Genomic DNA, 23575 nt, shown 5'->3' with positions numbered 1-23575 from the left:
AGCTCAGCCTACCTTGGTTGCCCTGTTTCAGCTGCTTCTAACCTGACATGGAGCCACAGACCTCTGATCAATCTGGATGATTTAAACTTAGTGACCTACAAAACCCAGAAAGGTGCAGTTTGCAGATAAGTGCAATAGCAGCTCAAAAGACATATTTAAAAGCCAGAAGTTTGGGTAATCTCCAGCCAGGTGAACAAGCACGTGTGGCAGGAAAAGAGAAGGTGGGAACAACACCATGGAATTACTGGGATGCTGGGCTGTGAATAGGCACACAGCAGCGTGAGCCTCAGGACATTGAGTGTGGCTGCTTCAGCTCAAAGCACTGCAGAGGCAGAGCATGGACACAACTCCACAGGTTTGAAGGTAACTGGATCAGCAACTTTATGGTTTTTGATTTTTTTTCCTACATCAACACTCACCTGGACTATCTGGGAAAAATATCCAGGGGCCACCAGGTRCAATCTTATTGCTTCACAGTTGTGGGAGTTCAAGCAAGCAAAGCTCTTGGTATTAGCACATCATTTTAAGTTTTACAAAAATGTAAGTTCTGCATTAAAGTGAGAAATGCAGCTTTTGTCAAAACACAGCATGCCTTTTGATGTCTCACAGATCACTGAGCAACACGGAACACGTGGCTGGGATCACCTTCAGTCTCAGTAAGACAGCGAGCACTCACACACCTTAATTTTCAGACAGATTAAAAACTGGAAGCTAGGTGTTTCCTACTTAGGCAAACATTCCTGTGGGCATCCTACACATTAGAAACCCAGGAATCTAATAGGAAAAAAGGCACACGGACTTGCATGCTTAGTCTACTTGACATGTAATGAACAACACAATCACTGGTGTAACATTTGTCTCAGCAACAGCTTTGTAACATCTTTTGTCATCTTTAAATAGTCTGGCAGGTCACCCATTTTTAGAGGAAAAAGGAAATATRATCCTCATCTAAAGCAGAAATATGTAATATTGAAATGCAATAAAGGTGTGGCACTTCAATGTAGCACATGTGATCCAATGTCATCGTTGTAGTCATGTGTCACTGAAATTACATAAAACRTAGTGATGACAAGAGGGTTCAGAGGTTTTGTCTCTAATAAGAAGTAGTCTTATTACTGTTTGAATTTTGCCAGAATAATTCTGCTGTCACRGAGATAATGCAACATGGAAATGATACAGAAATAATATGCAGTTACATTGTGGGCTGCAAACTTGCATTTGAAGCAAAAACTGGAAGCTAAATCAGAGCAAAATGCCTGGAATTGTCTGTATTGGTTCAAAGTGACTATAAAGGTTAATGAAGAGCATTCAAACAATGGCTCTTGGACAGCTTTGAGCAGAGGTACCAGCATGTGAACGGTGTTTGTACTGTTACACACTGCAGAGCCTATCTGTGGATGCCTCGATTTTTGTTTGCCTCACCACCTCTGCTGCCTCTATAGGGATTTAGTGTCAAGTGGGCAAAGCAAGCACTTTGCCTTACAAAAYGTCAACAGCTTTAAAAATAACAACAATTTCCACAAATAGCACAGAGATTAACACAATTTTTCTACCTAGAAAGCATCAGCTGAATCAATATCAGCTGAATTTATCTGTGATATGACCCCTTTTTCTGCATTTCATGCCAAGAGTGCCTGCAGCATCATGTTGATGCAGGTAAATCTTATCCTCATGAGATTTTGTGAACATTTGTTATTATGTACTGACAGAGTTATTTAAAATGTTTCTTGGTCCTATTCCTCCTAATTAAAAACCAAAGCCATCTGTAAAATACTTAACACATTATATTCCCCTGTGTTAATTAAAATGACTGCACCATATGATACTACATATGAGCAAATGAGTAAGAACTATTTKCCATGCTAAATCTTAGGTAGTCCATTTATTTCTAGTTGTTTTTCTTTTAGCCAGCTGTAACCACAGGACAYGCCAGATAAAATCCGGCACCATTTTTGTCTTTCTCTTTCACAGAAGTTTTTTCTAGTGGCAAAAATTTCAAGAATTTTTGAACAATATTTTAACAATCAAACTATGGAGCCCCTGACTAAGAAGAGTTTTTTTTTTTCTGCTTTAACCATAACACAGGCCCATAACACTACAGCACACTTTGGCTGGCATCAGTACTGGACCAAGGACAATGATCTTATTGAAATTAAAATGTGCACGCAGACACAAATTATTGGTCAATGGGGAGGGCAGAAACAACAGGGAGTCAGAAAGATTCCCACAAGGGGAAGCCCAGGAGGTGGACCCTGTCAGCCTCCAGACAGAGGAACAAACCAACATCTCCAGTGATCCAGGCTCAGGTGTAACATGACAGGCTGGCTGGGATGTGCAAAGCACTATGCCCAAGCGCCTGGGTTTAAATTTTTTTTTACCRTTACAGATGGAGAAACAATAGTATTTCAAGCTGTTTTAAGCATAGGTATTGAAGGTATTGTAAGGTATGCATGAGGTTTCCCTGAGATGATGCTTATYGCAGTAAACAACAGGAATTATAGATAATGTACTGATAGCTCTTAGGCTCACTGGAGCTTATAAAAGAATGATTATTATGGCAGTTTAAAACAACTTAAARAGACAAAAAAAATTGTTTCATTTGCTGAAGTTCCCAAGCAGGATTTAGGTGTTAATGCTGGTTCCTTTTCCTATAGTGTTTAGCCTCTTTCTGTAAGTTCAATGATGTTCTTGCTCGATGTTAAGATAGTATAACATGCTTCATGCATTTCAATTTCAGAAGATTCATATTTGGGGATTAATCATAAGTTAATTGCTAAAGCCCAGTACTTTTCCATAATTGGAATAATTCTTCAGCCTCTATTGCCTATAATAGTTACACATGACAGCCCTGAGTGCTATTTAAACTACAGTGTTGTTCTTTCTTTGCAAATGTAGCATTTATGCAGCTCATTATGTGCTAAAGTATTCTTCCTGCTTCATCTACAACAGTAATACCACTGACACCTTGGGATTAGTGATGAAACCTGTCTGAGAATGAACACAGCATCCTGCTTAGTAATGACACCTCTTTTGACACTGTCCAGATGTCCACAGGTGTAGTAGTGTGCTGAGCAGGGCTTCAATTACCATTACCACTGGGTTCTTCAGAAAGTGGGACCACCCTCCCTGCACAGCCATTTGCACCAGGCCAACAAGGGAAGTCAAGTTCAATCAGAAAGAAGAGTGTAAGAGGGAAGATCTAAAAGAGGGCAGTAGAGCAACAATTCTCTGCCAAGTTCTGAAGAAATGACAAGAAAGAAAGAAAGGGTGTTTTGGAGGAAGAACTGGGAAAAAGTTCTTTAATTATTCTGCTCTGATAAACCTGCAATGCCATTTTTCAGAGTACTGCTGACATACCTTTGGATGAAGAAATGGTTTTAAAAATGGCTTTCGTTTTTGAAATAGGATTTTGAGGAGTTGTGGTGAAGTACAGAAATGTGATGCAAAAATCTCTTTATCAGTGTACTCATTTTACTCAGAAACTTTGAACCTGCACTTGCGACTCCCTATTAGGCTGCAAGTTCCACCCCGTGCAGCTTTCTCAGGGTGACTGGATGGGAACACACCTTAAATCCCAAGGTCCCAATGTTTTCTCACTTTGATAAGGCTTGCAGACCCTGCTGTGGGGTGCCTTGACACAGCACAGAAAGGCACAAACCTGCTCTGCCTGCATTAACACTGGACTGGGAAACGCTGGACAGACACATCCTGCTGCTGAGTTTTTAAGGTCTTTGCATCCAGGGAGAAAGTTGYAGGTCTGCTTGTGTAGCCAAATATGCAGATAGCTTTGAGGAAAGTGTTAAAATTATCCCCTTGCTCCCAGGGGAACTTTTACCTCTGGGTTCCTAATTTAGGTTACTGCCTTGGGCCAGGAATAAGATGTACATCACACTTCTACAATTCCAGGTCTTGTGCAGACCAGCATTCCTGTCAGCCAGAGGAAATACCCTGAGTGCAGACCCCATGGCTGAGATGGGAGTAGAACCAGCCCCTCCCATTTCCCCCGCACATTCTCTAGCCTTTAGCCTGCAGGGGCCTTGAAATGGTTTAAGCAGCACGTGGATCTTCTGGCATTTCCARTAGAAATGGTGAGCTCTGCTCAGTTATTTCTCATGTGCCAGAAAACCTGTGACCCTCAGTCCCAGGCAGAGAGAGGGGTCTCCTTACAGCCTCTTGTCAAATGTCCAGGAACATGAGGCAAGGCAAGAGATGCATCTTCTGCCTTTTACTCTTTTACTTCCTTTGGTTTATCTGTATACAGAACCTTGATGCTTTGTCTAACCTTCCTTTTCGTATTGGAATCCCCTGAGAAATRAAAATTCCAGATTCTCAGTTTCAGGTGTCAGGCACATAAAAACATTGCAACATTAAAATTGCAGGCAGCTAGGACACTTGCTGCTTGCGTCATTCYTTTTGGGAATCTTGGAGACYCAAATSCTAAGTTGTGTGATGACTACTCAGCTGTTATTCTTACAGATCACTATTTCCATTAGCTTGCCTGGTGGAGATTGTGAACTACATCTCAAGTGTGTGCTGTGTTAACAAACTGAAACTATCAGCCATGGCAAATAGGCAATTTCAGAATTACACAGAGCAAATGACCAAATAATTCTACTTTATCGATTCATTTGGACTACATGGGAGCTGCAGTGCTTGGTACTTCATTTTTCCATTTAAAACCAGCCAACGAAAAGGGGTTATTTTATCTCAGATTTCCCTTYGACCAAATCCTTTCCAACAAACTGGACAAAACCAGGAAGAAAGTAGCTACAAACTTGTCTGAGTCTATTTTTAAGGTMATCACAAACTTTTGAAAGCCCCCACATCACATATCTGAGCAGCCAATGCAATCACACACACGACAGAGAAAACTGAAGATGGTGGTTCTTAGACTGGATAATATGACAGGGAAAAATATACTTTGAAAGAACAAAAAAAAGCCAGGAAATATGCTTTGAATGTGAATTATTTACCTAGGAGTTTAAAAGTATATGAGCCAAATTATCCAGTAGATTTGCAGGAAAAGCTGAACATTTTCTGAAATAAAATGTAGTAAAGCATTAAAAGAGTTAGAGGAGCTGATTTCTTCCACCTGCCAGGGCATTACTGAGGAGGGGAGTGCTGAGGTATCTGGCTGAGCACTGGCATAAATTSCATTTTTATTACATGTAGGTGTGGGTGAGTGTGCTAATTCTGCATCCTCTAATGAATGTAAATGAGGAGTGATGCTGCCATGTATTAGTGGCCAAAAAAACCCTTCTTCTTCAGTCCTTAGGAATCCATTGCTAATGCCCCTCTTGGCTCTTGGATGAGGGTTTTTTTTGAAGCTGCATGTGAAAGCAAAGAAAATTTCAGGAAGAAACCAGCAAAGTATTTAATGGGCTTTGTTGGCAGATAAAGTTTGAAATACTTACTCAAACTGGATTGTGTAATTACTTTCAAGARATTTAGTTTTAATTTTTTCCAAATKTCTCCCAGAAAGTATTTTAGCCCAAAAATTCTAACAGGAATATACAAAGGGTCGCATACCAAGAAATTCCAGAGTTGGGCATCTACAGGACTGTTTTGTTGAATTTCTCTGAATTTGGCAAAATCATTCTGTTTTATCCAGAAATAGTGCCAGGGACGAGGTTTTGTACCTCTGTACCACAGGCTCTAGTGATACAAATAGTGATTAAAGGAAGTGGTTTAGAAATAGTTTGTTTAGAGGAGATAGTGAGTAACAATGGCACATCTGCTCCTACATAGATCAATTTAAGCTGTTGTGGAATTGAAATTAAAAGAAAATTGACTTTTATGCTTTTGCAGTGAAAGAAGAAACAACACATGCAATTACACTTTTACTTCAGCCATAATGCAGTACAGAGAGCRGATCACACAGTGACTCTGGAAAATGAGCTCATTGCCTTCCATCACTATTCAAAGGACACACTCTTTAAATAATCTTACTGTTACCAAATGATGACTGCTCACAAAAGAATTAAGCCAGGCTCTCAGCACTTGTCAAATTATCATAGAGTGGTTTGGGCTGGAAGGGACCTTGAAATAACATCCAGTTCAAACCCTCTGCCATGGGCAGGTACACCTTCCACTAGACCAGGCTGCTCAGGGCCCCATCCAGCCTGCTCTTGAACACTTTGCAGGATCTCTCATAGTAAAAATTCTTCCTAATATACAGTCAGAATCTATCCTCTTCCAGTTTAAAACCATTTGTCTTYGTCCTGTGACTACAGATSCTGATAAAAAGGTTTGYCCCCATCTTTCTTGTAAAACCCTKCTAAGTACTGAAAGGCCATCATAAAGTCTCTTCTCCAGGCTGAACACCCCCAGATCTCTCAGCCTGTTTTCACAGAAGGTGGTTCCAACCTTCAGATTTTCTTCATGGCCTCCTCTGGACTCATTGCAATAGGTCCACATCCTTCTTATGTTGGGGGCCCCAGAGCTGGATGCAGTGTTCCAGGTGGGGTCTCACCACAGTGAGGAGAGGGTTAAAATCCCCTCCCTTGATCTACTCGCCACGCTGCTCTTCATGCAGCCCAGGACATAGTTGTCATGTCACAATATTCATACTWGACAGTGAGGCTTTTATTTTTATTTTTTTTTTTTTACAATCAGATTTGAAATACTGAAGTTAAATATAAACCTTACATTTCTGAAGGATCACTCAGGATTTTACAAGATCTGCTTTCAGTAATGGATAACAAGATAAAACCACCAGTATTTTAAAAAACTCGCTAAACACCAGTACCACGTTCAAGTTAAATATTTCCAATCTGTAGAAAGAAGCAGAAAGCTGTTTAACAAAGCAGAAGAGCAAAATCTATAGCAGAGCTTTCCTGCTATTCTGAGTGCTCCAACAGTGRGGCTAAATGAAGCAGCTTTGGCCACTGGTCCACCATTCCAGTGATGAAAGCAGCCACTCTGCAGGAATGTCTCGTTCATTACTGAACATTCCTCAAAGCAGAACACTTCCTTGCCATTTTGCTACATCATTATGACTCTCAGGTTCAGTATGTCACACAGCAGCACAGTGTAATTTTAACCTTTTAGGCCCAGCTGTGGAAGGTCTTTTCAAAAGTGCTTGCAAATTTTTGGGAATTTTGCAGTGCTTGAACAATTCACAAATATGCAATTATCTAATCATGGAGACACCRCAGCTTGGACACAGCCAAAAGCTTGGGATGAATAGTACCCTGCTGTAAAACAAAGATTTCAAAAGAATTGCATACATTTATGTCAGACTAAAATCTTTTGCACAGCCTGCAAAATTAAAGCATACATTCAGAATGARTCTGTATAATTTTTTTTAAACCGAGAAAAATAGTTTTCACAGCCCTTGACATCTGCAAAATAACCTCTGTGTGTAAAATTCATAATATTAGTATAATTCACGAGGACAATTGTGAGGGTAGAGCTAAACATTGCAAAAGAAACTGAAACATACTACACAGCTTCAGTGAAAACTCTTGAGTTAAGGAAAAATCCCATTTCCATGGTGGTCCCATAACTTTAACTGGAACAGCATCCCAACTGCACTGTACATACAGCCCAGATCTTACATACAGCACATGCTTGTCAATGTATTTAAAAATACCCCAATTACCTGAGATCAGTGGAGCAAAAATAAAATGACAAGGCAGATCTGGATGGRCTTTGGAAGCACTCATAAACAGGGAGAAGCAAGAAAAACTGCAGGATGAGAGTTGGATGTAAGGTAATTTTTCCAATTTACCAAATTCTTTCTTTACCACATTGGAAGAATCTTCGTATAATTGAATGAATGTAACCTCATACATGACATTCTTCCCTCTTGGATCAATACTTGTTTTGGTCAATACTGCCTTGATTCCATATATTAAACTTTTATAAAAAAAATTCTTTTGGTTGCAGCACATACTGGAAAGAAAAATAGTTATTTAATATTTATTTGCAGCCAATTCTCTCTCAATTTTCCATTCAATCCTTCCCCAGGCTAACTCCCACTGGCTTTTTTTTTCTAACCACGCATTCCTATAAATTATTTGAAGCAAGTGAATATTTTATGGGGTGGGCAAAAAACCAAGAAAAATATTATAATTTCTTATTATGTCAATGTTTTTATATAAGTCATATAAAGTGTGAAAAATCCTGTGAGCAGATTGTTTTAAATCAAATGCACATGACATACATTTAAAGCATTTTGTTCCCACTTGGCAGAATAGCCTATGCTACAGCTGGTTGTAGGTTTCAATTCTACCTCAGCAAATATGAGCCTGTGTGGAAATTATGCATTTTTCTTGAGTCTGGTTCTAATTTTATAGCACTTCTGCTAATAATGAATAAAAATCTTGACTTTGATTTGAAATCAGGGTATATCATTGTTGACCTTTAAAGGCTGTATCTACAGCACTATTAGGACATTTTAAATTCTGTAATAGAAGGAAATAAGTTTTGGTCATTCCAACCCTCTTGGGACAGTGTCTGGAGAAGGCTTTATGTGCCTGAGGTCTCAGATAGCTTTCACAGATACACCAGGTTTACTTAAATAGTTACTATCTCTGCTGGTAAATCTTGCTTTACGTACACTCTTAAATTATTATGTCTACTGAAACACCGATACTGGTGTATCACACCCGCCCTGCAATGAACAGAAAAGTGACCCAAAGCTGCCGGTGCATTTAATATTTTTACAATTATCTTAAGATGAATAAAGACGCAATAATGTAATGATTGATGGGGATATAAAGAAAGATGGGTAAGCCAGCAAAAAGATTTTCTGCGTCACTTGTTACAGATTATTTGATTATCGCAGCTATAGTGCTTGGATACTGTGTTGTCCCTGTCAGGAATTATGGCACCWTTGCTATAAAATGCTAATTTTCATTTAGTAGTTACATGTAACTGCTAAAAAYTTAACTGCTTAAATTAAATGTAACTGCTTAAATTTCGAGTCTCAATTAGGGCAAAATCTACACTTTTCTGACTAAGKTGTTGTACATTCATTTCAGAAGTTCAACATGGCAATTTACATACAGTAAATTACTATGAACTGACATTTTCCCAAGAGGTAGCTATTAGCCATTAAAAATTCTGTGGAAGGCTTCCAGACTAACTAGACATGAAGAGACATACTTTCAATGATAATAACTAGGCAGATGAAGTTCACAGCGCTTAGGTTTAAAAAAAGGGTAAAATGGGTCTTTGCCAAGACCTCCAAAGAGAAGGTTAGTGTTTTCTTCGTGGTTCCTCTTTTTATCTGTAAATTAGAGCAGATTGGCAAGGAATACAGTCAAAGGAATGGGAATCACCTGAACAGTGAGACAAGTCAGTACTGGTGTAGCTTGCTCATATGCTCCAAGAAAATGTTATAAAAAGCCTTGGTTCTTTGTCGCAAAAATCCCTCCAGGCTTGCAGTCTGAGGCCCAGAGTTCATCCAAGTGTCCCAGAAGAGAAGCTGAATCCAGATGAGACACAATGAATTTGTAGGAAAACAAATACAGAAGATGGCTAAATTAGACAGTGGCTGAAGCCTGGAAAGGTGCCTTGTGAGCTGAAGGGTCGGTCATCACTTGCTACCAACATTAACTATGACCCTTCAGGGACATCAGCTGCCAGCTGTGCAAAAAGAAGCTCTGGTGACCTCTTTCTCTGCTTATAAATGTTAATGAACAGAAGAAATGTCATAACTACTTGTGGGGTTTGGAATCTCAGCAATACCTTCCACAGAGCCTAAATACACATGGCTATGAATGGCCAACCCCTTATGACAGGTTTCTTTGGAATCCAGGTATTCAGGTCCCTGGAAAAAAGATTCGTTTTCTGGCAGATCAGTAGTGATGCTATGTTTCAAATTAAAAAAAAGTAAAAGGATGATGAAGCAAGAGGAAGCCAGTACAAAAGACAACAAGCCTTTCACCACAACCTTCCCCACAACAAAGAGCAGAGCACAGTCTTTGGATCTGTAAATCTCTGCATCTTTCTGCTAAGATGAGCTCTCATGAATAAGTTCTTGGGAAGTTAGTGAAGCTCTGCTTGTATTAAGCTCAGTTTATTGAAGATTTCTTCCTACCCTGCATTCTGAGGACAACAATGAGAGTTTTGACTGACTCTCACAGATTACAGGCTGATATTTTACTTTTGCTGCTCACTGTGTTGGGGGGCAAGCTCAGAGCCAGGTTCTCCAGAGTGTCAAGGTTCTCACTGCCTTCAGCAGAGCTGCCCTTCTGTGAGCCCTGGCTTTTCCTTCTTCCATTACATGTGTTGGAGTACTGGGAGACAGCACTGGGAAGTTAATTTACACACCTTGAAAAGGAAAATGTAATGACTTGGGAATGATTTATTGTCACTAATGCTGGCTCCTCAGAGCATGTTAAAGGGTATACTGATTTTTTTTTAAAATGATCTCTTGGCCATGTCACTGACCCATTTTGATATATATTTTTTTTAAGTTTTGTTCTCTTTTCATGTGTTCTTTTGTATGTGACACTGTAGTCAGATAACGTATAGCCTAATTTTGTGCTGGAGAGGGCACCAGTGGGGAGCAGGGCCCCTCCAAAGTATCTTGTCACCCAGTGGGACAGGCTGTGGGTAAAGCATTGTGTGGTCTGGCTCCCATCTGCTCCACTCTTAGCACTGGAAGCCTCTGGAGCCACTGCAATTCTCAAGCAAGTCAGTCAATGCCCAATTAGGATCACTTATATTTCTTAAGGATGCCAAAATCAGCTCCAAATGCTTCCTCATGCCAAGGTTTGCTTTTGGTAAAGGCTTGATATACACTGGCTAAASTCTGTCTTTAGCAGGGTTTTATTTTCCTGGGGCAGATGAAATGAATTTTTGGCTCCAGYACCCGAAGAATTCATAACCAACCCCAGAATGACAGCTGAAGTCACTAAGGACAAACCTCCAAGTTTTGAGTCAGCTGAAAATATAGAGTCAGTTTCCCTTTCTGAGCACATTCCAGACCCAGGCAGCTACCGGGGAGGGGGGCTGTTCTTGGTTTACCCTGTAGAGCTGGAACTYAGATGATTTTGTGACAGCTAGGCGTAGGGTTTCCCCAAATATTTCTACCAAATCCAGCAACAGAGATAAAGGATAATCTGGACCACAAGTGATAAAGTTAAACAAGAAAATAAATGCCTTCAATGCAGCAGCCTATTTGTAAGACTTCTCAAAATGAAATCCTGGAAGTAGTCTGTAATTCTCAGCAAGATTTTTCATGTTACGCYATAGGTTGCCAACTTTAATATTTATTTCACTGGCAATAAATTAAAAGACCTGAAACTTTAGACTCTCTGTGATGTTAAGRACTTCAAATATCCATCCATGATCTAAAGCTTCATGTGGAAAAGTAATAGATGGTCTCTACCATAAATTACATTGCCAGACAAAGTGCCTTCATATGGAAAGTACTTTATATAGCAGAGAGAGGACAAAAGGGAAGCACATTTGGATGAGTACTGAGATTCAGAAAAGATTTCTAATGGCTCTGGAAAGAAGTCAGCACAAACTTTTCAACAGCAGCTAAGGCTGACCTTGCTTGACATCCTGACTATTGCTGAATCCAAATGTGTGTGTGTGTGTGTGTGTGTGTGTGCATATGTGTGTAAGCTTCTGCAGAGCTGTACAAAACCTGAAGAAGTAGCGAATTTAATACAGACTAGCCCTTATTAAACATGTAGAGATCATATCTTGAGGCTTTTTGCCTTTCTGGTGTTGATTTGGCCTTCTGGTGATGGACAGAATTCAGGCTTTATTTGCTTATAAGTAACTTGGAGCTTTTGCCTGGAGCTTGCCAGGTATTCATCCTGATGAAGCATTTGACCTTTCTATAAAGTATGTTTTTCAGGCACCACCAAATTAAAAAGAACCTRAAGAATATCTTTTTCTCAAACAATCAAATTATCTTCAATTATGTCCGCATTTTGGATCTTCTGCACTGTACTTATTGTTTCAGCAAGGTAGTGAGAGGCCCAGCTCTGATTTCTTAGAGTAAATTCTGTTTTTATACATCACTATGGTTCACACATTGCACATACACAAGCAAAAATGCAGTGTAAAAGCCATGTGTTTTATTTGTGGACTTCAAACAGAATCTGCAATTTTTTTTTCTTTATCAAGATAAAAATATCTTTCATATTTTTTAATTATTGAGTGTTTCAATATTTTTTTTTTTTATTAGTAGATGCAAGACAATAGCATTTTTTTAGCCTCATTCAATGGCACCATTTGAGCAGATGTCTCATAGGACAAAGAAAAGGCAATGTTTAAATTTAGGAGGAAGACATTACCATGAAACAACAAATGCACTCAGGAGCAGGATTTGCACTGAAAAATAAAGTTGTGTATTTGTGCAGCTCTGTACCCTGGATCTTAAAAGTGAATGGACAATCTCATCTGGGACAGAAGAAATGGAGGATTCTATAGAAGCAACTTTTTGTAGAATGAGCCTGGCCAAATAAGCTGCTATTTCAGCTGTGATTTTTTTTCAGCTCTTCCTTTTCAAGAGTACAGTTCACAGCAAAGACAGAGGTAGCAGAACTTGCTTTACTGTGGCTATATGTCCTAAAACTTCCTCCAGATCTTATAGTTCCCTTCCCTATATTCAGCATTTTCCCACTATACTTTACTTCCTTTTCCCACAGCATTTTTTCCATAAGATATTATTTCCACCTTTTAAAAACGTAGTCATAATGCTATAATGATAACACTGAGTTCCACAGCACAGAATAGAAAATCTGGTGCAATGTTAATTTAGTTTACTTCCAGTGAATATTGTACTAACTGTTTCCCATATTGTTTCATATGGAATTCATCTCAAAGCTTTACATCCTATCTAGCTGGCTCTATAACATCTGCAAAATCCCCAGCCCTTTGTCACAGAGTTAGGCCAGGCTTATGGAGCTCTGGTTATATATTTCTGCTCCAGTGATCACACCRTGACAAACTCATTCAACTTTACTTTCCCTCTTAATGAACAGAGTTGGTAATCCAGRTTCAGTTGCAATCAATCAGGAATCCCACAATCCCTTTGAAATCAGYTCAAAAGAAACAGCAAAAAATGCCAACAGCAAACAAACAAAYAAACAACTCCCARAMAAAACCCAAAACACACAAACCACCCAAATACAAACAAGCAAATTAACAACTCCACAAAAGCTGCTTTGGAAAGGGAGCTCTGAAAGAACCACTGTAAGAGGGATTAAATACATTCACATTCTGCAGTTCAAAAAGCTGCTAAGCAATGAATGACTCAGTCCGTGCATCCATCTGGGTCAGCCTCMTTTAGGCACAGCTTCAGAAATACTCCCCCCTGTAAGCTGCACCTGGACACCCCCTGCAACCAGCATGCAATTACAGATTGCCATATAGACAGAGGAATGGTGCAYGTTGCTGAATACCTTTCTGTACCTTTTAATCTACTGCAACTGGTATAAAATAAAAAACTTTCACTTTTGGTGGTCAGTCCCAAATGCATGAAACTCCACTTTTACTCCAATGTCATCAAAATATGGCGAGTGTTCAATGACAATTGCCAAATTTATGGATTTTACTAGTTTGAAGTGTTTTAATTATGRCAATAATTTCTTCATTGATYTCCWGTAATCATGCTGATAGTAATRGRAGARTATGTGAAAAATCATACTGCTCCTATGATGAAACAGTTGCTCCTTGAATTTTTACATYTTTGCSCAGCCATTCATCTCTATSGAATAATGCTACTARATTAYCTTGTTTATTYGAAATTTGAGTTACAATAATGGGAMAAAATCAAATAATGRACYAATTTCCCAGCTTKCARAATRTGGTTTWRTCCCATTTCCTTCTTGTGTGRCAYKATCTATGTCCAGTAAAACTATCTGTGGTACAACACTCCAATGACACTTGAGCTAATGGGTGGATCTTGAATCCTACTCTTRGTATCACTTGTCTCAGTGGCATCCAGATTTTGATTCAAAACTTTTGATAGCTATAACAAGATCATTAACTTGGTATTTGACCATTAGAAGCACAAACCTGTCTTTACTTTCATGAGTTCCGCCAGGAAATGTAGAACATACATGGAAAAAATAATCTGTGCATGAAATGAACCACGAACTACAAACATTACCTTTGACGTTAAAAGAGGCATAAAAGACAAAACACTTATCCCGTTCTGCAGAAGTCAGGAGAGCATTTMAAACATAAAGGAGAATCCTTGCCAAGAGCTGCTTTTGCTTAATCAGAAAGGATTGGGCTAAAGCCAACACACTGACTTCCACAGGGAAATTCAGATGCATAAGACATGGAAGATGATGATTGGAAGAGAGAGATGGTTGGAGCTCTTGACGCTGGTAGGTCCCAGCTGCTACCAGGGCTTTTGCTAACAGATACAGAACCCACTCGTTAACCTGGTAATAGATAATGAACCCACTCCTCAATCTGATGACCCAGCCAAAAGGATGCCACACAGAGTGGTATGCTGACAGTGCCAATATTCCTGAGATCAAGAGGAATAAAAGCATTTACCTGGTTTACAATGCTCCTATTTCAGGAGATGCAGGCAGAGTACACAGGGTGCTGTATCCTATGTCAGCTTTCTGAAGTGACCCCAGTCCAAATTGTGAGTGGATCCCTTTGGATCTGTGTTCACAGACCTTCTGGGGGCAGAGCAGCAGATCAGCCTCAACAGTTTGGCAGAAGRTGCTGTGGCTTCTGGTGACATCTGCTGTCTCTTACCTGATGTCAATGAATGTGTGTGTGGTGGGCTGCTCTCTCTTATTTCTGGATGGGACACCTCCCTTCTTAAATTATTTGCCCCTAAAGCGATCAGCAGAGGGTTGACAATGGTCAGCTGTCAGTGTACCAGGGTGGAAGAGCTCCTGGTGAAAATCCCAAGCACAATTCTGCAGGAAATACAATTCTGCAGGAAATCTAACTAAAGATGCTCTGTGCGTATAAGTTAAATTCTCTGTCTTCGTTTAGAAAGGTGCTGCAATCAGGGGTCCTGCCTGCATGAAAGGGCTCCTGGTGAAAGACCCAAGCATAAGAGATCAGTGCCAAAGCTTTGAACTCTGACCCTAGGCAACCATATTTATGTCCCTCACTTGCAAGGAAAGTATTAATCACATGCCATAACGAAATTAGCGGTTCGAGTTCATTACAAAATTAACTGATTTTGCACTCCCTTTTTCATTTTCTATCATTTAGTTCATAATTTAAGCTACAAGTACCATGCACATCAAGCAAACCTTGATGAATATCTCCTACCTGAAAAACTAGAAAATGTTTATTCCTATGTGATCATACACTGCTGGTTAAAAGAACAGACATGAAGCAAAGCTTAGATGAAAATAAAGAKTCTCTTTGGAAGATTAGGGCTTTTTAATGTCTCTTTTGGAACAGAACAGTAACATTTTTCTCTACACTTAAAGTAAAGGCTTGAAGTTACTTAAGGGACTGTTTATTGTTTCTACAAGGTGCACCTTGTTTTAATTTCTATAGCTATTGATTGGAAAACCATAAAATTCCATCAAATTACTCTTCTCTGGTGAGATACTTAAGGARTTACCAGCAGATATACGAAAAAGTYTAAAACCCCATTTGCCTATTTAGGGACCTTGGAATTACTTTATGAAACTTGCATTTGGTTGTGTTGAAAATCAATGACCTAAATTTATTGCTGCAATTTTAACTGTCATTACACTGCATTTGCATTTCAGCTTTTATTTTCAAAGGAAAGATAATGAAATGATAATATTATTTTGGAGCTGGCTTGGGTGCTGGATACTCAGCAATGTATAGCTTCTTTTTAGCAAAACTCACAAGTGCTCCATCCTTAWTTAACACTGACTCCCTTGTCTAACAGTTGCAGTGGGAAGTCCTTGGAAAAAATGCTTATTTTGTAGTACTCATTTTTTTTTTTTGGAAGACCAGGACTGTGACTTTTCTGGCAGCAAGTCTKCATCTTCCTGTTTGCACATGATTTTAACCATTGCAAAAAAAATTATTCCATCAGCACTGGGTACAACAGGGTCTCACTGGGAGTTCTTGTGCCAGGATAGAGGCCAGTGGTTCAAGCTGATTTTTATAGCTAAATAAATATCTCATCCAAAAATTTTATTATAGAAGTAACAGTTTTGGGAAATATTGTTTGACAACCTAATTTTTGACATCGGGTTCTTCAGTTTGGGATTTTGAGCATGGGATCGCAGCATTTATGACAAATTAACTATTTGTGAAGTGAAATACAGACTGTGAGATGTAAAATATCTGAAATAKGGAAAATTTTCTAGGAAAAAAAATTTGTTATATTTATTTTTATGTGAATCAATGTACTCAAATTGATTCTTAACTGAAAAGTATTTTTAAAAAGTTTAATTTTTGAATGTGGCTTCAGGGCTGAATTCCAGGACTGTCATTAATAATGTTATATGCTGCTGCTTAAATAGAAGCAACATCTGGCCCATAAGTGCAAATTAAATGCAACAGCTGTTTAATTACTTTCAATTTTGAAGTTGTAGGCAATATTTTTTTTCATTGGCCTTACTTTGGGCCAATGGTRCTGTTCAAACAAAGTCAACATTTGSTATTGATTTCAATTAAAAGAAGTTTGGAGCAGAGAATGAACGCTGTTGCAAAGAGAAGGGCAGGCTCCTGCAGAGAGCAATGCTGACAAAAAGACCAACCTCTCACGGATTTCTAGCTCAAACATCCTCCCTGATAATTGCARTTCTGAGCTGGGGCACACAACACTGTCCACACAAACAACCATGCCTTGCTCAAACCAAATTTAATAATGAGGGCTTGGGAATAAGTTCACTGCCCTGCTTAATCACAAGCCTAGCAAAATGTAACAAAACCTTCATACCAAGGTGTTACTGCCACACTCTGCCAGAAGTCTGCTTTTCCTCACCAATCTCCTTCCACACGCTGCACAAGCTGAAGTTCCAACAAAGCCCAATAGATGCTCTAAAGCCAAAAGATATTTTAAATCCCAGTTTGCTAAAATCATGGCATAAGCTGCCTCCAGGGATGCAGGTTATGAGTCTATTTGAATATTGGGCTGTTTCTTGAATTTTTTTTCAGAAGCAAAGCTCATATATTGGCAGCTTACTGACATTTGCTGTCAGAGAAGGAAATAAATTTTTATTCTGAAGAGACAGAATGAAAAACCCTGTGGATTGTGACACTGTAATACCAAAAAGAACAGCCATGGTTTGTAATGCCAGCACAGAAGATAAGCTGTTTCTTTTTGCTTTCCTGGATACAAATTAAGGACTTCTTTCCACTTTACTGTCTATGACTTGAAGAGCATATTGCACCTTACTTGAAGACAAATTAGCAAAAAATAATGGAAACCTTCCCCAACMAGGCCTAGGATTGAAAAAAAGTTCAAAAATGGGAATGAAGTAGTGTTAAAAATAATACAATTCTCTACTGATAAAGTTTCATCAGATAATAGCACCAAATACACTCTGTTGGTACTAGTAGTTAAAGMAAATTCACCTGAACTTTCTAAATTCATATGTACGGACTATGACTTCTGCCTTCAGGCTTTTTTTTTTTTACTGAAACTATGCAAAATTTTTACATTCCATTGAAAATAGATGCAAAGGGTTATTTTCATACTTGAAGCAACAACTACTGCACTTTTAGAAAACAGCCTGGCAAAGACAGTCAGGCAGAAATTTATATCTTGGTTACAYACAGCAGTCTGCCTAGATATTCTGGTTACTAAATACATCTGAGGAATTAAATAATTAAAATTAGCATCATTATAACACTATTTATGGACTTGCAGAGATAAACACTGCAAGTTTATCACTGTTTATCATATGATAACATAATGCATAAAAATACATCAGGCAGCTCTTGTGCAATTACAAAAATTGTGCTCTTGCAGAAAATACATAGGACTCAAGCACATGATATCTTTTTGAAACTATGAACGCTGAAAGGAGAATGCCTTCTCCTGGTAGGTGGAGATATGGTGTCACCTGGTATGGTGACAGATATTTCACACCAAAGAAAAAGCCATTCTCTCTTTTCCAACAGATCAAGTCATGCATAAATTTTTTCAAAACATTTCAAAAATAGGCTACTCCAGCAGTGTGCTACATTGGTATTAGAAACAGGCACACCCGAGGAGGTGTCATAATGGCATCTGTGAACTTTCTTTTCAATTCATGTTTTCTGTAGTGTTTTCCCACCCTTTTTTGTTTTTTGTCTGTATGTGTCAGGTAAGATCTGTATATCCTACCATCCTTAATGCAGTTAGAGAAAAAAATGTCATGAAGAGGGGACCAGAGCCTAGATATATAATTTGCTGTATTCAGGAAAGAACTATGTGGTGTAACTTCACACATTCTCAAGGACAGTAAGCGTCCTTGGCTAGCATTGCCATAAATTATTACCCAAACATATAATTCCATTTCTTTTATACCAGAATTATGGGAAACAGTTAAGGCCTACAATGTCTTTGGCATTTACAGATGTAGAAATTAATGTCAAGACAAGTGTAGCCTCCTTTTTAAGTGCATATGAATTAAATAAGGTAATATTTAGCAGCCTAGGACCTGAATTGCAGCTTTCTCTACTACGTGGAGAACTGGTGATAGGTTTTTCATAGAAAAACAAGAACAGTATCTCCTYTCTCATYATCTGAGCCACARTGAAAGATGAAAGGAATTTGCACYCTTGGRATGGAGCGTGCAAACCATGTGTTGWCTCCATAATRCAACAGCCTTAWARTTTTMACAATTGTCTCTTCACAAGAAAAGCAACARACTATTTCAGGATAGGATATTGGGGCACAGTGCTAGCTAGAGGTGTTGACTGAGGAAGGTATGATGTTGGGAAAAGTAGTAATTTTTGTACATTTACAAGGACATTTGTTCAAAAATCAGGGACAGGATACAAAGGCAACAAGCCTAAAACTAAGGCCAGAAAATATTGAAATTATCAATAAATGATCAGCCTTGAATTAACTAGATTRATGTTACAAATGACATTTCTATATTCTAGCAACATAAGGAATTTTCGCAATATCTGTTTTCTATCCCTCCTTGAAAAAATATTCCAGCACTCTCTTTAGAAGCAGTGAATATCTTGGCCTTATTTGATTTAATCTTCTCACACTATACAAAACCTAATTTTTGTTTGATAAGGCTRGAAAAAGCATAGGGAAAGACTGTGAAAAGAGATTTGGGGCTAATCAGAGAGGAAAGTATCCAGTTAATTTTCCTCATACAGATATTCTGGTACAAGCTGCAGAGCAAGGCACAAACATCAGCAAGACTCTTCTCCTCTTGGACACAGTATGAACAAGATCAGCACATGATTTTCTGTATGCCTCTGGTCCATGTTAAACTGTTTTCCTGAAGGATATCAACCATTGCTTTCATTGCATAGGAAACAACTGCTGCTGATAAAAGGTGCAGACAAAAGTAGTGGAAACACGCATCCGAGTTGGTGCAGCCAAGTGTGAATTACTAATCTTGATACAAAGTGTTTTGTCTCCTTTATGTGGACCATATGAGAAGGACTCAATTTCTAAAGTGCAGTCATTCCTACCACAGGCAACAGAAATAATAGCCTGGGTCATCTACACCGCTTTATCCATGGAGGAAAATGGGATGCACATCATCAGGGGCCTCAAGTACAAGAGGATAATCCAGAACTTTTGGGGAGCAATTGAGTATCCTCTCCTTTTCCTCATCAACAGAATTTGCCTCCTGGTCTGGTTTCCTCCTCCATCATGAGATGGAGAAGACGAGAGTCAGCACTAGRGCTGAGCATCTSTGTGTGGTATAAAGGAGAGTRAAACTGTGTTGCCCATGCCATGGAAGTGAATATAAACACTGGGCTGACCACCACATGGATTGATGCCACTGCAACTGGGATGGAGAGCCTCTCACACACAGGGAACCCAGACATAGAGGATTTGCTTCTGGAAGCAGATCAAAGACAGATGAAGAGAGTTACTAAAAACATTCATTTTTTATTACCTTGATAAACAAATTAACTTTTTCATCACTAACATTTTTTTCTAATTAATCTGTCAGAGCCTCAAGATCAATTTGTTTATAAATATAGTCATGCAGTTAACAATTGGATAACTGTATTTTCTGTAGGTCCAGGCTAAAGTGAATCACCAGCTCAGAAATCTTGCTTCAGTGGGTTTATGAAATACACTGATGTGTTTTATTCAATTTCCTGTCAGTATATCTGTCCAACCAAATTGCACACTTCAGAAGCTACACAGTTCAATGTCAAAGCCTTTTTAAGCAAATCAATGCTGCAACCTTTAAAAAAGAACCAGTCCTTCAGTTCCACATGAAATCTTTGCCTTGGAGACACAGAACATGAACAATTTAAAATGTAACAGGACAGATCCTCATCCTTTACCATAAGTAAGCGGGAGTTAATCCCATACATGGCATCATTTACCACTGCASACATCCACTTTTTAAACTCAAGAGAAAGACAGCCAGGCTAATACACACAAACTATAGAGTGCCTGGTCCCCTAATTAAACCCTGACTTCATCTAAGAATATGTATGTTCAGGTTGCCCCGTGGCTGGAAACGTTCAAGGCCAGCTTAGAWGGGCTCTGAGGAATCTGGTTTAGTCAAAGTTGTCCCTACACAAGGTCGGGGTGCTGGAATTGGGTGATCTTTTAGGTYCTTTCCAAACAMARCCRTTATATGTTTCTATGAKTAATGAAAGTATGATGAGCAGTCATCAAAATCTTCTTTGGGCTTAAATACAAACTCTGAAATGAAACTCTACATGGAGGCTGCTATTTCACAGCCAAATTTCCGCATTCCCCTTGAAATGTTAAGCATGTTGTAACCCCTTATTATACACGGGAGGATTTTCCTGGCCAAGAAAAAGAAATGGCTAAAACAATTTTTTCTTTCCAGAACCAAATGTAAACTGTGCTCGTTCAACATCTTGGTTACTCTATCATAGCTATGATATCCTACCCTAAATCCTTTTCATGCCAAATACCCGGGAATTCACCTACTCATAACACAATGGTGAATTTRTATTATCCACCCCTTATTGCTATGTTGCACAGGAGACACAGATATAATTGGYACTGGAATTCCTGACAGGAAGTCAGTGYACTGGTTTCATAGCAAGCAAAATCTTGGCAAACAGAATAGCCRAGCAATTTGTAACARCAATGAAATGCAAATTAGTRTCAAAAGTTGGCTCTGAAAGCAGGYTCCATTATCTSAGTGGCAGGAAAACCTATGTAGCAACACTTGATTTTGGCAGACATATAAGGATCTAATATGACTAAGATTTTCATATCCCTTGCTCCTTTAAATGATTTTCATTTGCTTTCACTTTTAGTGCCACCTCTGAAAACCTAGAGCTCTATCTTTTGTCATGCTGGTGGTAGTGGTACATCATTGCTCAGACACAGAAAAGACACATTCAAACCCTTTCCTTTTAAAAGAACAGAATGTGGGACTTAGAGACTTGGCCAAAGCTTTTCAGTGGACCAGCAGCTATGGCCTGATCAAGATGAGGGAAAATAACCCACTCGTATGCAGGGCTGCAATAAACTCCATCCCAAGAGCAAGCAAATGGGGCTGGCAGGTATGGTCAGTGTGAATCACAACTGCATCCCAAAGGTTCTCCCACTGTGAGACAACTGATGCTGTCCTTGCTCAGAGATAAGTGTGTAGGTGCAACCTAATGCTTAATGAAGATGATTAATCAATATAATAAACCYGACCCTCAGTCTGAATTGTGACACTGTGACTCATGTTAAAGAGCCTTTTACTTCCCAGGAASACACATTGGCTTCAATGCCACCATTCAAGGGATAAAGGTCAGCTCAGCATGAACATCAAGCCAGCACTYCTTTTSTTATGGTGCATCAGAAATTCAGASTAATCAGATATTAGAAGGAGCACAATTGCCTTCAATAAAAGCCCTTCTTAGAACTGGTCTGACATCACTAGTGATGCCAACTGCAGTAATAAGCAAATAAAAAAGCTGCTACTTTATAGTTAATCAAAAGTGCAGGTGGGAAAGCATCTATTTATCTTTGAGGTAAAGTATTGTACAAAAAAGAACTTATTCTTTTCTTTTTGTAGCTGTTATRTTCTAGYACATTAACACTCACAAATAATTTAACATTTAGAACACAAAGCAACTATGCTCAGTTTATTATGCTAATAAGTTTATGCCTAATCTTTTAAGGGTATTATGAGAACATGTTCTTTACTCCTCAGCATCCCCTCCCCTCTCTCTGCAAAGACCCTCTAAAAGGACGCCTGAAGGTAAGAGATGGACCCAGGAATATTGAATGTCCCTCTCTGAATCATACTTGAAAAGTCCGGTCCTTTCATGTAAATGTTCCTTTAAAAAATGGGAATGCTAAAACCATTACAAGCTTCTAGGTGGTATTTGGTCTACACATCCATCTTTACTTTCTTACTCAGCAAGACAAACAGGTTTCTGTAGGACCTGATTCATTCAAATTCTGTTTTAAATACTTATTTTCAGGTGACACAAATGGATRCATTTAAATGTCTGTTTCTACATAACCTATGCATTTCTCCATTGATCCCATGAACACCATGTGACAGTTTTGATGAAACTACAAGAGAGATTCTACTGGGGAACAAAAGCAACAAACATTGCAAGCATTGCCCTTCCTTGACACTTCAGGATGCTTTAGTACATTCCAAACCAATATTTCCAATCAAAAATCATGATATCCGACTAGAGCATGTCCAAATCAAAGACTCATTCCAAAAAGAACAAAAGTCCGTGTCATCTGTATGTCTGGAGATGCAGTCAAGTAAGGTTGTAGRCAATTCTGCTATTAGGGCAAAAAAGACAAATTCAGCTCATCACTCCAGTGGTGTTTACATCCTGCTACCTGCTGCCCTTAATTGCTCTCTCCCTGGACTGTGATATATTAGCTGAATTGAAAAGAGAAAATCATTAAGATAGGAAACTGRGAAAGGCAAGGCATCTGACAACTTAATTTTTCTTTCTCTTAATCTGAATCATTATTATTCTTGTAAATTCAAATGTCTCTGCTGCATTGAGTCTAAGCTACAGAGCCAGCAGCCTGCCTAGAGCCCGTGGTTCTCCACTGCACAGCAATGCAGCCTGAGCACCTTTCAGGATGGTCAGAAGAATATTGTGCCATGCAAATGTTAAGGTCACTTGAATGGAGAATGATTGGAAATAAGCACTGGAAGGAACATCTTCCAGGAGAGGCGTTRTGGGTGGCAGGTCACCAAGATTCCCAATCATTTATGTGCATCTTCTCCGGGCACCCAGCACCAAGGCAACAAAGGACAGACTGRTCCAGGGGATGTGCTAAAACAAAGGCAGCCTACAAGCAGACTGAGGCAAAGACTCAGTGCATTCAGCGATGATGGTGAGAAGACAGTGACAGAGTAGGAGCCACAAGAGACCCACCTAGTCAGACAAATGGCACATATTGGTGTTTCCAAGTGAAGAAGCACCAAGGAGAAAGGAGGAGGATTCAATTCTTCCCTTATCCTCCAGGCAACTTCAAGAAAGCCTGGACAGATGACCTGGGTACAATGTGGTGTCCGTGTGCTGTAGACCTGACTTG

At 39.1% G+C, this 23575-nt stretch overlaps 1 protein-coding gene across 1 annotated transcript in view; it reads right to left on the bottom strand.

The window, feature by feature from the left end:
- Nucleotides 1–23575, bottom strand: part of LOC130582581 (calcitonin receptor-like) — a 155438-nt gene that overhangs the window by 63353 nt on the left and 68510 nt on the right. The window lies entirely within an intron of this gene.

The sequence above is a fragment of the Malurus melanocephalus genome, unplaced genomic scaffold (genome assembly GCF_030028575.1).
Source record: "Malurus melanocephalus ecotype Western Australia unplaced genomic scaffold, MMel_1.1 scaffold_508, whole genome shotgun sequence".
In the NCBI taxonomy this organism is placed as follows: domain Eukaryota; kingdom Metazoa; phylum Chordata; class Aves; order Passeriformes; family Maluridae; genus Malurus; species Malurus melanocephalus.
The sequence above is the reverse complement of the archived record's forward strand: the minus strand, read 5'-3'. Positions and strand labels throughout refer to the sequence as shown.